The sequence below is a fragment of the Lynx canadensis genome, chromosome B1 (genome assembly GCF_007474595.2).
Source record: "Lynx canadensis isolate LIC74 chromosome B1, mLynCan4.pri.v2, whole genome shotgun sequence".
NCBI classification, from domain to species: domain Eukaryota; kingdom Metazoa; phylum Chordata; class Mammalia; order Carnivora; family Felidae; genus Lynx; species Lynx canadensis.
The window spans coordinates 166,622,438-166,635,350 of record NC_044306.2 but is presented as its reverse complement, the minus strand read 5'-3'; positions in this window follow the sequence as shown (position 1 = coordinate 166,635,350).

Genomic DNA, 12,913 nt, shown 5'->3' with positions numbered 1-12,913 from the left:
AAGGAGGTCAGTTAAGGAGTGCTTACAATGTTACAGGTGAGGGTGGTTGCCTGAAGTGGAATAGTAGCAGGGAAACAAGGATGGAAAGAAGTGGAAAGAAGTAGAGACATATTTAGGTGGCAAGATAAGCATTGTTCGCATTTGGTGACAAAAAGATGACACCCAGATTTTTGGGTTGGTTCAGTGGTAGGTTGTGGTATCAGTCACCTAAATACAGGATTCTTCCATGAGGGCAGGGGGGAACTGGTGATAGTGACCACAAGGGGGTTGTATAGTCACACTGGTTCTGAATAGTGTTTTGGACCTGTAATGTACATTTGAGATTGTAAGTGGGAAAGCCACGTGAGAAGATGAGATTGCACCAAAAAAAAAAAAAAAAAAAAAAGAGTAGAAAGCTTATTGTAGAATCTAAAGAATGGCAACTTTTAAACTTCTGATACTGACTATCAGTTGGGGAAAAAATAAAATATTTTTCTTATACATGGACTTTTAAAATATCACCATTATAAAATACTTACCCTATAGATTTATTCATTTAATTTAAGGAATGACACCTAAAATTAATGTATTCAACACTATTAATAAACACCATCTACTAAGCTTAAGACGTGTTCAAAATGTATCAATTTTAACTTTTGTAAGGAGAAGAAAAAAATAGAACCTGAGAATTAGTGAGTCCAATTATACAAATCATGGTTAAGATAGTTGATAAGAGATATATAAAATGGGTGGCCATGAGGGTCCTGGTGGTTTCAGAGGTCATATTCCTGTAAGCATAAATTCATGTAATTGAGAACTGTCTTCAATGGTGCTCTGGAATTAAACTGTAGTAGTGGCAGTCCATTGGTTGAGGGGATTTAAGTTGGACAGTTTCAGGGCTGGTCCAATGGATAAGTGAACCGAGACTAGCATGTATTGGCCAGAGAGTGGTTGATGTAACACAGAAAGGGTGGTCTCTAGGCTGGACCACAAAGAAAGTAAAACCAAGAAAGGTGTTAGTCCCCATTTAGTAAGCAACTGTAGATTTCATCCAAATTCTGTAGATTTTTTAATGTGTGTACTTTGAAAGCTTTCTTTTAAAAAACTTTGCCAGGCAGTTTGCAAAACAAGGCATTTGGATGGGCTGTCTAAGCCCTTGCAGATAAACTAAGAATTCTTGCCTGCCACAGCTGACATTTTAACCAAGACTCTGCTCATCTCTGGATAAATGTGACTGTTCTGTTTCACATTCTCAGCCAGGCTTAGCTTTAGTACATATTCAGGGAAGCTTTCTCAGTGAGTGGAGCACACTGTCTTGACCTCCCTTTGCTAAGTAACACGGCAATGTAGCAGGAACTGTATTGGCATTTCCCTTCCACAAACCCCAGGTTCGTATCCCTGCCTCTGACTACATGATGGCTGCAACAAAAATCAATTCTTGGTGGTGTTTCATATGATGAACTAGAAGAAAAACAAGTACATGGGTCTGGAAGTATTGAGGAGGACAAAAATGTCTCCTTTGGAAGAATCTGAGGCAAAGATTCATTTAAGCAGCACCATCAGAACACTCTGGGACTAAACTTGAACTCACTCTTGCAGTTCATATGGTTCCAAACTTGCACTCCAGTGAGGACTTGCTCCCTGTAACTCAGTCTCCCCCTGTAACTTAGATTTGAGTCCTATAGTTTTTCTCCTTACCTAGGGAGTGGAATCCTCCTATGCAAAACTTCCAGATTCCTGGGTTGTAGTTCCTCTGTTTATAGATTTCCATGGTAAAACTCTCCATATGTCAATTCGGACGTTTAATTGCTGCTTACTCTTCAGCCTCATGGAGATGTGCCCTGATCATTGGCCCGAGCATGTTATTCTTGATGTTAGATTTCACTAGATGCTTGCTATCAATCTTCACAGATAGCAATTTGTCAGTTACCCTTCTTGATGTCTATCTCCTCCTCCCAGTGTCTGTTTTCTTTTTCTGTCCGTGTCTGTCCCACAGACTGCTTCCACTCCTCATTGTTGCCTACTACGCTATCCTTAGCCCTTTCCACATGACCTGAGCTAACATATGAATAGTATACTCTTGTTTCCAGGACGGAATCAGCAATGGTGTCACATCTGTCTAACAAATGTCAGGACTTGCAAGTCTGCCCACAGTCAGCTGAATAGAGATCAAAACTAAGACACCAAATAGTGAACATTAGGAATTAAGTCTTTCTTTTCTTTTTTTCTTTTCTTTTTTTTAATGCTTGAGATGTGATTAGATACTCATGTTACTGGAGCAAAAAGCCATAACAAATTACAACCCCAAATTCACCGGCACCATTTTACAGAGTATTAGAGCAGAAAAAACTTTTAAAACCATCTAGGTCAGTTCCCTGCCTCCTATTCCAGTGTGTGTTTAATGATTACCTAGCAATTATTGTGTTGTATACTAATGAAAGAACTATGGTAAGCAATGCTGAGATTACCTTATTTTAATAGTGCAGGTAACTAGAATCAATTGAAATAATGGCTCATTTCCCTGAGGCCATCTATTGTGGTAAAACTATCATGCCGTCATCATATAATCCTTAACATGTAGCAAAGCTTCTCTTTTTCCCCAAAGCCAGATATTAGTGACTCTGACCTATTCTAATTCTGGCTACCCCATTTCTTAGCTGTTTGCCCTTGGAAACGTCTTTTTACTACTTTGTGCTTCATTTTCATCATTTGCAAAATAAGGACAATCATAGTGCCTATTTTATAGAATTGTTAACAAGGATTAAATGTGCTAATACATGTTAAAACAATTCAAAGGATGTCTGGAACATAGCACTATTAAAGTGTTAGCTATATTAATAACTAACACATTAAATTTTTGAAGCTCACACTTTTTTTTAACTCATTGTCACTGATGGAGAGAAAATCTTTCTACAGCGAGAGGTAAAAAGCTTCAAAGTGTTAAAGCATTAGGGAGTTAACACATTGATGGAAATAAATTTTAGTCAAAGTGAAAATGAGAGCATCCGACAATTTGCAGTTTCAATGGTGGACGAAGGTCAAAGGTCAAGGTACCTACAAATTGAAATGCAACTGAGTGGGGGAAGTTAGCAAATGAGGATGCTGGCAGCCCTGAGACAAACTTCAAAGACTTTCCAATTTGTTGGAGGAGGTCATCGAGAGGACGTGACCACCAGTTGACCCATGGACTGGACCCAAGCTATCAGAGGCTCCTCATTATATCCCTGTCTTTGGAATTATCTTGTATCCACCGTCCTCACACTAGGAACCATTTCTTCTCTCTCTCTTTTTTTTAATGTTTATTTATTTATTTTTGAGAGAGAGAGAGAGAAAAGAGGGAGAGAGATTGTAAGCAGGGGAGGGGCAGAGAGAGGGAGAGAGGGGACCCTAAGCAGGCTCCCGGCTGTCAGCGCACAGCCCAATGTGGCTGGATTCCATGAACCGGGAGATCATGACCTGAGCCAAAATCAAGAGCCAGATTCTTAGCCAACTGAGCCACCGAGGTGCCCCACGCTAGGAACCGTTTCAAGGATTCACCTTAGGAGAGCAAGGTGTTGTTGGGACCATCTGTACTCAGCACTGACTGAACGCAGGTAAGGCCTCTGTATAAAGTTTTAAGATTCTGGCCAGTGGGTGGGGAGCTCTGTTCGTCTGCTGCCACCCAGGAAGGGAGCCAGTTTGTGAACCGGCGCAGTTTTTCCCGACGTCACCTTATTGCCGCAGCAGGAATGAATCCAGAGATGTGACCAGGGTCCCTCTTTCCTGTTCGACCGTGCAGACGCACACGAGCCGGCCGCCAGACTGAGGGGCTGCAACAGGCACCGAGCCCAGCTGTGAACTGCCTAGGCAGCAAGTACTAAGAAAACCGGCAGCAAGATGAATGTGGGGCCAAGCCAAGGAAGTTTGCACTGTGCACTGCTTGCCTGGGGCTGCAAACGAGGTGCAGGAATCATGAGAGTAAGGTCCAAGGTGGGGGCAAATGGTCATGCTTGACTGGAAAGCAGAGACATAGCAGATGCAGGGAGCAGACTATTCCCAGGGAGATCTGCTCGTGGGCACGCATACCTGTGCTCCATGGGGACGGCGTTCCAGCACCTTGTGGGGGCTTAATGAATCTGACTAATCCCTGCTTCGCTTTGTATTTTCCAACCTCTTCCAATTCTGGCGCAACTCATATGTTTATACTCACTAAGTAGAATACATTTCTGGGCAAAGAGAAAAGACTTCCGTTTTTCAAGTTTTAGGATTTGTGCTTAAATCTAATTTTACATGTTTGATGAATATGCACAAATTTCCTCTCCAACTATTCACAATTTATAAACTTCTATCCAAACTCCTCTCAGTCCTTATAAGTTGATTTTATAAATATTTCAAAATTCGGGGGGGAGGGGGCGGTGGATGCCTGGGCGGCTCAGTCCGTTGAGCATCTGACTCTTGATTTCTGCTGAGGTCATGATCCTAGGGTCCGTCTGGCTCCATGCTGAGTGTGGAGCCTGCGTGAGATTCTCTCTCTCTCTCTCTCTCTCTCTCTCTCTCTCTCTCTCTCTCTTTCTCTCCATTTGCCCTTCCTCTGCTTGTACATGCACTCTCTCTCTCTCAAATAAAAATTAAAAATAAATAAATCTTTCAAAATACAGGGGGAATAAAAAACAACCACCAAAAGTGCACCATTCTGGTGCCCCACAGTCAGATCAACTTACTTCTCACATTTTGTCAAAATTGATTCAGAATTTGTTTAGTAAAACATCACAGGGCGCCTGGATGACTCAGTCGGTTAAGCATCTGACTTTTGATCTCCGCTCAGGTCGTGATCTCATGGCTCATGAGATTGAGCCCAGTGTTAGTCTCTGTGCTGATAGCATGGAGCCTGCTTAGGATTCTCTCTCTCCCTTTCTCTGTCCCTCCCCCACTCATGCTCTCTCTCTTTAAACAAATAAACACATAAATAAATAAATAAACCTTTAAAAAAGTTTCAAATGCAAAGGAAACTTCCAGAATGCTCCAACCCAACTGTCCTTCCGACTTTAAAAATAGCCATCACATTGAATTTTGTAGTTTTTTCTGTGCATATTTGTGTTCTTATTACATTACTATACAAAGTAAATGATATTATTTATTATGCTTTTAATATTTTATATATATTATCATCATGCAATTTGCTTTTTATATTAAGATTTTGCTTTTTGAGATTATTCATTTTTATACATTTTCATGGTAATTGACTCTAGCGTCTATAACAAACAACATAATAATGCTTTAAAGTGGGAGAAAGAGGAAAAGAAGGGAAACACACTAGATATTTAACCATCTTGGCCAAAAAGTAACCCATAACATTTCTCTTGACATTTGATTGTTTGGAACATGTCATACAGTCACTCTAACAGCAAGGGAGTTACTGAGATGCAAAATTGATACTAAATGGTTTCAGGGCATTAATTAGAAAGTGTTACCATTAATTGCCTGCTTTAATTTGTTGAGATTTTTCTTCCATTTATGGGCATGGGCTAATTCTGCATGGGCTAATTCTGCAATATGTTTATACTCTCCATTAACAAGAAAATGAACTGAGGTGTTTGTATCCATTCATACAGCCGTTGTATATCTTAACTCATTCCATTTTTCATTTATTTAAGATGTATGTTTCATCTCCTACAACGTACCAGGATTTTTGCTATACCACAGATATTATTCTTAGAGGACACAATCTAGCAGAAAAAATGTATATCTAGCTAACTACAGAATTATGGGGAAGATGTTTGAATAGAGGTTCTGACTAAATGTTGTAGCAGCTGGAGTATTAGGGAGAACTACACTTTAACATTCTTAAGGTTGAAAAGGCCACAGGAGCACTGCTGAAATAAAATCCAGCATATAAAAGGTTCATTTATGATTACATAGAAAATGGAAGCATTTCAGTGTTTTAAATATCAAGGACATGGTAATAGGGGAGGGGTTCAAAGAAGGAAAAACAATAGAAATAATGTAAGAGATAGGGTCATCGTTCCCTACGTCCCCAAGTATAGCACGCTGCCTTCAACAAAATATGAACCAGACTACAAAAGACAAAAACTCCTTAAAAATGCTTCACACTTTTCCTTATAAAAATTCATATTCTTGGTTAAAAGAATAACCAATAAGCTTGGTGAAAAGCCAAGCTTGTTATTTCAATTATTTTTTTCTTTTCCATCATTAAAAATATTCAAGCTCTTTTAATAATGATTCAATAGAAAATTTTGGAAAACCATAATCATTTGAATTGATCACTAAAGTGACATAGTAACACCAGTGAATTATAAAATTGCTCAATAATTTTCTGAAGAAAAGGAAAATCAAATCCAGAAATTTTCTTTATCTTCCCCTAGATGACAAAATTTCTGTTATGCAGATAATTTAATGAACAAAGTTATGTTCCTTGGTTGAAATGAGAGTAGAATCAGTTTTTGAACAGGATGCTAAAATGTCCAACCTGCTATAATTAGAAAATTTAGTTTTTAATAAATAGCATGGACTGTTTTGAAAGAAGAATTTGAGAATGTGAGGATTAATACTATGTTTTTTGGCTGGAGAAAGATTAATGAGTTGTTGTTTGAAGAGAATGATATTTTGAGTTAACTGACCTAGGACATAATTCCAGGAGTGTAACTTACTAAACGTGTGGACTTCTGCATGTCATAAAGTTTCTATGTATCTCACTATTTCTCACCTTAAAATGAGAGTGTTTGGCCAGATTGTTAAATTCCCTGCTGGTGTTAAGATTCCGGGAGCAGTTGGCATCATGCTTTTGATACAATATAACTGTCAGAGAAAAGTATTATGACTCTGGCAACTATGTGACATTAAGCACAGCTTCAATGATACTTTCATAAGTATGATGCTTTTTTGATGTCGTATTTCTCATGTATTTACCCAAACTCCTAAGAAAATTAAAAGTGAATATTTTCTTAACTGAGTACTGCATGCAATATGATTTTAGAGAAATACTGAGAAAAGATGAAACAGACTTCCAGGAGAATTGTGCTGTGACAAACACTGTAGGAAGCCACCTAAGGGCTAAACCTAAAGAAACAATAAGAAACAAGTGAAAACAGGGGCGCCTGGGTGGCGCGGTCGGTTAGGCGTCCGACTTCAGCCAGGTCACGATCTCGCGGTCCGTGAGTTCGAGCCCCGCGTCAGGCTCTGGGCTGATGGCTCAGAGCCCGGAGCCTGTTTCCGATTCTGTGTCTCCCTCTCTTTCTGCCCCTCCCCCGTTCATGCTCTGTCTCTCTCTGTCCCAAAAATAAATAAACGTTGAAAAAAAAAATTAAAAAAAAAAGAAACAAGTGAAAACAAATAGGAATATGTAAAATAAGAAAGTAGCTTTAAACAACAAATCATCATCATCTTCAAAATCTAATGATTTATTCCTTACACACACACACACACACTTCTTTTTAACCATTAACTATGGAATATTGTCAAGATACTTAACTTTTGTAGGCTTAACATTCTCATCGTGATTATTTTTTGACTAGCAGCTGGCTAATCTCCCAATCAAAATTTTGCACACTGCTACATGAACACTGCTTTGGAGCCCTGTGAGTATCTATCCAGATTCCTAAGGGAGTCCAACATTAGTTGAAATAACAGGTTATTTTCTCCCAGAACTCAAGTAATTAATTTGTTGTTAAGTCCTAGTTTCAATTATTGACTTTTCCAAACTTCAATCTCTTACCACTTTCCCTAATGGTTACCCATGTCTTTATTTAATTTTTCCTTTTATAAATATTAGTAGCCCTTTCCTTTTTAACAGAGAATCCCTTTTCAGCTACTCAATTGTTGAATTTTAATGTTTGTAGCTCTTAGCAATAAAATGAATGCCCAAGAAAACAATGTGGTAACACTGGAGAGCTAAAATTTTATAATATATTCTTCTTCATCTTTTGGCTCATTCCTGATAATTTATGAAATTTATATGCATCACTAAGCACTAAAGAGGAAAATTGATTTTCTCTGAAAATAAGCTTTCAATATCTTCCATTCTGATATTTGGTATAGCTTAAAAATCTTAATGAGATGGAGTTAAAGTCATTTGAAATGGAAACACCTCAAAATTCACTAATTTTGGAAAAAATAATACATTTATCATCTGCCTAATGGAAGATTCACCGTGTCCTCCTATTGGTTGATCTATCAGAAGTAATTGGTACCATAACTGATCATTTCCTTTTCCTTTGCATACTTCCTTCCCTCCGCTTTCAGGACGCCCTACTCTCCTGGTTTTCTTGCTGCTTATGTCCCTTCTCAGTCTCTTTTTCTAGGGCCTTTCCATCTACCCCAACCTCAAAAGATTGTAAAGCCCCAGGGCACCCAGAATTTCTTCTTTTCTATCTATGCCCACAATATTGGTGAGGTTACACAGTCCATGGCATTAAATACTGATATTCGTGTGCTAGGGCTACTTTAACAAACTACCACAGATTAGGTGGCTTAAATAGAAATTTATTTTCTCATGATTCTAGAGGCTGGAAGTCCAAGATCAAGGTGGGGGCAGGTTTGGTTTCTGCTGAGGCCTGTCTCCTCAGAAATGGCTCTGTTCTTGCTGCGTCCTCACATGGCTCACTGTTTTCAAGTAGCCCTGGTATCTCTTTTTTCTTCTCCTAAGACATTAGTCATATTGGAATTAGTGCCACACCCTTACAACCTCGTTGAACTATAATTATCTCTTTAAAGGGCCCATCTCCAAATAAAGTTACATTGAGGGTAGGGCTTTAACATATGAATTTTAGGAGGACATGCAGGTAAGGCCAATGTTTTTCAAATTTATATCTCCAGTCAAGATCTCTTCCTTTAAATGGAATTATCGGGGCGCCTGGGTGGCTCAGTCAGTTAAGCGTCCGACTTCGGCTCAGGTCACGATCTCGCGGTCCGTGAGTTCGAGCCCCGCGTCGGGCTCTGTGCTGACCGCTCAGAGCCTGGAGCCTGTTTCAGATTCTGTGTCTCCCTCTCTCTGACCCTCCCCCGTTCATGCTCTGTCTCTCTCTGTCTCAAAAATAAACATTAAAAAAAATTAAAAAAAAAAAGGAATTATCAAAATATAGTTGACCCTTGACCAACATGATTTTGAACTGCAGAGGTCCACTTATAAGCAGATTTATGTTGATAAAGAGTCCAGTACTATAAATGTATTTTCTCTTCCTTTTAACTTTCCTTTTTTTTTATATATATATATATATATATGAAATTTATTGACAAATTGGTTTCCATACAACACCCAGTGCTCATCCCAAAAGGTGCCCTCCTCAATACCCATCACCCACCCTCCCCTCCCTCCCACCCCCCATCAACCCTCAGTTTGTTCTCAGTTTTTAACAGTCTCTTGTGCTTTGGCTCTCTCCCACTCTAACCTCTTTTTTTTTTTTTTTTTCCTTCCCCTCCCCCATGGGTTCCTGTTAAGTTTCTCAGGATCCACATAAGAGTGAAACCATATGGTATCTGTCTTTCTCTGTATGGCTTATTTCACTTAGCATTACACTCTCCAGTTCCATCCACGTTGCTACAAAAGGCCATATTTCATTTTTTCTCATTGCCACGTAGTACTCCATTGTGTATATAAACCACAATTTCTTTATCCATTCATCAGTTGATGGACATTTAGGCTCTTTCCATAATTTGGCTATTGTTGAGAGTGCTGCTATGAACATTGGGGTACAAGTGCCCCTATGCATCAGTACTCCTGTATCCCTTGGATAAATTCCTAGCAGTGCTATTGCTGGGTCATAGGGTAGGTCTATTTTTAATTTTCTGAGGAACCTCCACACTGCTTTCCAGAGCGGCTGCACCAATTTGCATTCCCACCAACAGTGCAAGAGGGTTCCCGTTTCTCCACATCCTCTCCAGCATCTATAGTCTCCTGATTTGTTCATTTTGGCCACTCTGACTGGCGTGAGGTGATACCTGAGTGTGGTTTTGATTTGTATTTCCCTGATAAGGAGCGACGCTGAACATCTTTTCATGTGCCTGTTGGCCATCTGGATGTCTTCTTTAGAGAAGTGTCTATTCATGTTTTCTGCCCATTTCTTCACTGGGTTATTTGTTTTTCGGGTGTGGAGTTTGGTGAGCTCTTTATAGATTTTAGATACTAGCCCTTTGTCTGATATGTCATTTGCAAATATCTTTTCCCATTCCGTTGGTTGCCTTTTAGTTTTGTTGGTTGTTTCCTTTGCTGTGCAGAAGCTTTTTATCTTCATAAGGTCCCAGTAATTCACTTTTGCTTTTAATTCCCTTGCCTTTGGGGATGTGTCGAGTAAGAGATTGCTACGGCTGAGGTCAGAGAGGTCTTTTCCTGCTTTCTCCTCTAAGGTTTTGATGGTTTCCTGTCTCACATTTAGGTCCTTTATCCATTTTGAGTTTATTTTTGTAAATGGTGTGAGAAAGTGGTCTAGTTTCAACCTTCTGCATGTTGCTGTCCAGTTCTCCCAGCACCATTTGTTAAAGAGGCTGTCTTTTTTCCATTGGATGTTCTTTCCTGCTTTGTCAAAGATGAGTTGGCCATACGTTTGTGGGTCTAGTTCTGGGGTTTCTATTCTATTCCATTCCTTTTAACTTTCCTAATAACATTTTCTTTTCTCTAGCTTACTCTATTGTAAGAATACAGTATATAATACATATAACATACAAAATATGTATTAAATGGCACTTTGTGTTATCAGTAAGGCTTTTGGTCATCAGTAGGCTACTAGTAGTTAAGTTTTGAGGGAGTCAAAAGTTACATAGGGATTTTTTACTGTGTAGGGTTCAGAGCCCCTAATCCTCCCATTGTCCAAGGGTTGTCTGTACATCCAGTTTAGAAAGTCCTGAACAGACTCAGGACACAAAGTCCCTTTCCCAAATGATTTCTCCGTGTCTTCCCCAACTCTGCCATCTACTCAGCTTGTCGACTTGCAGTCACCCCTAATTCCTCTCCTCCCCTCACACACCACTTCCAGTCTGTCAGGATGCCCTGATAACTCTAGCTTCAGAATACATACAGAATACTACCCCTGGTCATCACCACCATTACTATTCTGAGTTTTCCACCTGGACTGGTGACATAACTCCTTCTACACTTGCCCTCTAGCAGTCTATAACCTAGCAGCTAGAGTGATTCTATGAAAAAGCAAGTCAGATCAAATCCTGGACTGTCCACATCAAATCCTGCTGATTTTCCCTCTTACTCAGAACAAACCCCTTAGCTCTAACACCTCTCCTGTTACCTTTTCTGCCTCTCCCTCTGCTCTCGCAGCACTGGCCCCTCTTAAACACACCAACACATCCCCACTTCCATATCTTTATACTTGCTGTTCTCTGTTGGCAATGTTCTTCCTCACTCCATCTACAAGGCTCACTCCCTCACTATCTATGGCCTTTTACTCAAAAGTCAATGAGGCCTTCCCTGACCATTGTTTCTAAAGTTTCAACAAACTCAGCTCTCCCCAGATTCCTATTTCTGTTCCCTGGTTTGCCTTTTATTTTTCTTTCTTTCTCTCATCACTGTCTAAATATACACTATACTTTGCTTATGGTCCATTTCCCTCGCTACAGTATAAACTCCATGATGGCAAGGGTGGATTTTCTTCTGTTTTGTTCACAGCTGTGTACTGTTTAGAATAGCGCCTGGTTCACATTAGACATTCAATAAGTGTGGCTAACTTTATTTATTTGTCCACTCATGCAACAAATGTTTATTGCACATCTATTTTGTGCCAGACACAGTTCCAGACCAGGGATATACCTGGGTGAGTTAAAGAAAATGCTTCTTTCCCTCATAGAGCTTCAATTTAGTAGTTTTATTGTAAGAATGTATGTGATAGTAAAGAACAGAGAAATCTTAGCCACAATACTTGGTCACGTAAGGACGTAGGAAATCCTGAACCATTAGGAATAGCAGTTGCCATGATGGCTTTGGACACGAAGATAGAAGGCATTCACAGCAGCCCACAAGTGTGGCTGTACTCTTGGCTTCTCAGAAGGTGTGTAGATTTTCAGTCATGTGTGGTCTTTTCTCAAGCGTTTTACTCTTACTGCTGTGCAACTACTGTCTCAGGGACTTCTCATTTTCTAAGGGGAATTTTCCATTATCCCTTCACCAGCATTTGGATATCTCACTCTCTGTACTCCACCTTTTCTCCAAGAAGGAGGGTACATAGTAGTTCATAATACTGGCTTTGGATTTTAACTTTGTGAGCTTGAACCCTGGCTCTGTCTCATCTAAGCTGTGCCACCAACGGCAATTTGCTTTACCCATCTCTTCTTCTTTTAAAAAAACTGAAAAATGGGGCGCCTGGGTGGCACAGTCGGTTAAGCGTCCGACTTCAGCCAGGTCACGATCTCGCGGTCCGTGAGTTCGAGCCCCGCGTCGGGCTCTGGGCTGATGGCTCAGAGCCTGGAGCCTGTTTCCGATTCTGTGTCTCCCTCTCTCTCTGCCCCTCCCCCGTTCATGCTCTGTCTCTCTGTCCCAAAAATAAATAAACGTTGAAAAAAAAAAAAACTGAAAAATGAAGGCAATGTTACTAGAATCTGGAAATGTTAGATATGCATGGAATAATATATTTTAAAAGACTTAAAATAGTGTGTGGCACATAGTAAGCATTAAATAAATGATAGTTTTTGTTTTTATTTCATTATTTCTACTTAAAAAGCATGGCTTATTCAAAATATCTGTTCCTTCCTATTTCACTGCAACCCGTCAACTTCATGGCACCTTCTCTAACTCATAAATGTTTAACTTCTATAGCTGCAGAATAATTTCTTAACATTTGCTTTTGATCTCACTGCATTTAACCTAAAAATTGAAGAATAATTCTTTACCCACTTATTTGCTTATCAGTTCATTTTGTGTCTTAATTTCCTCTTTCTTTTACTGATGTTTTGTTTTGCTGTAGTTATACTTCAGTAATTCTTGCTGAAAGGGTTTGTG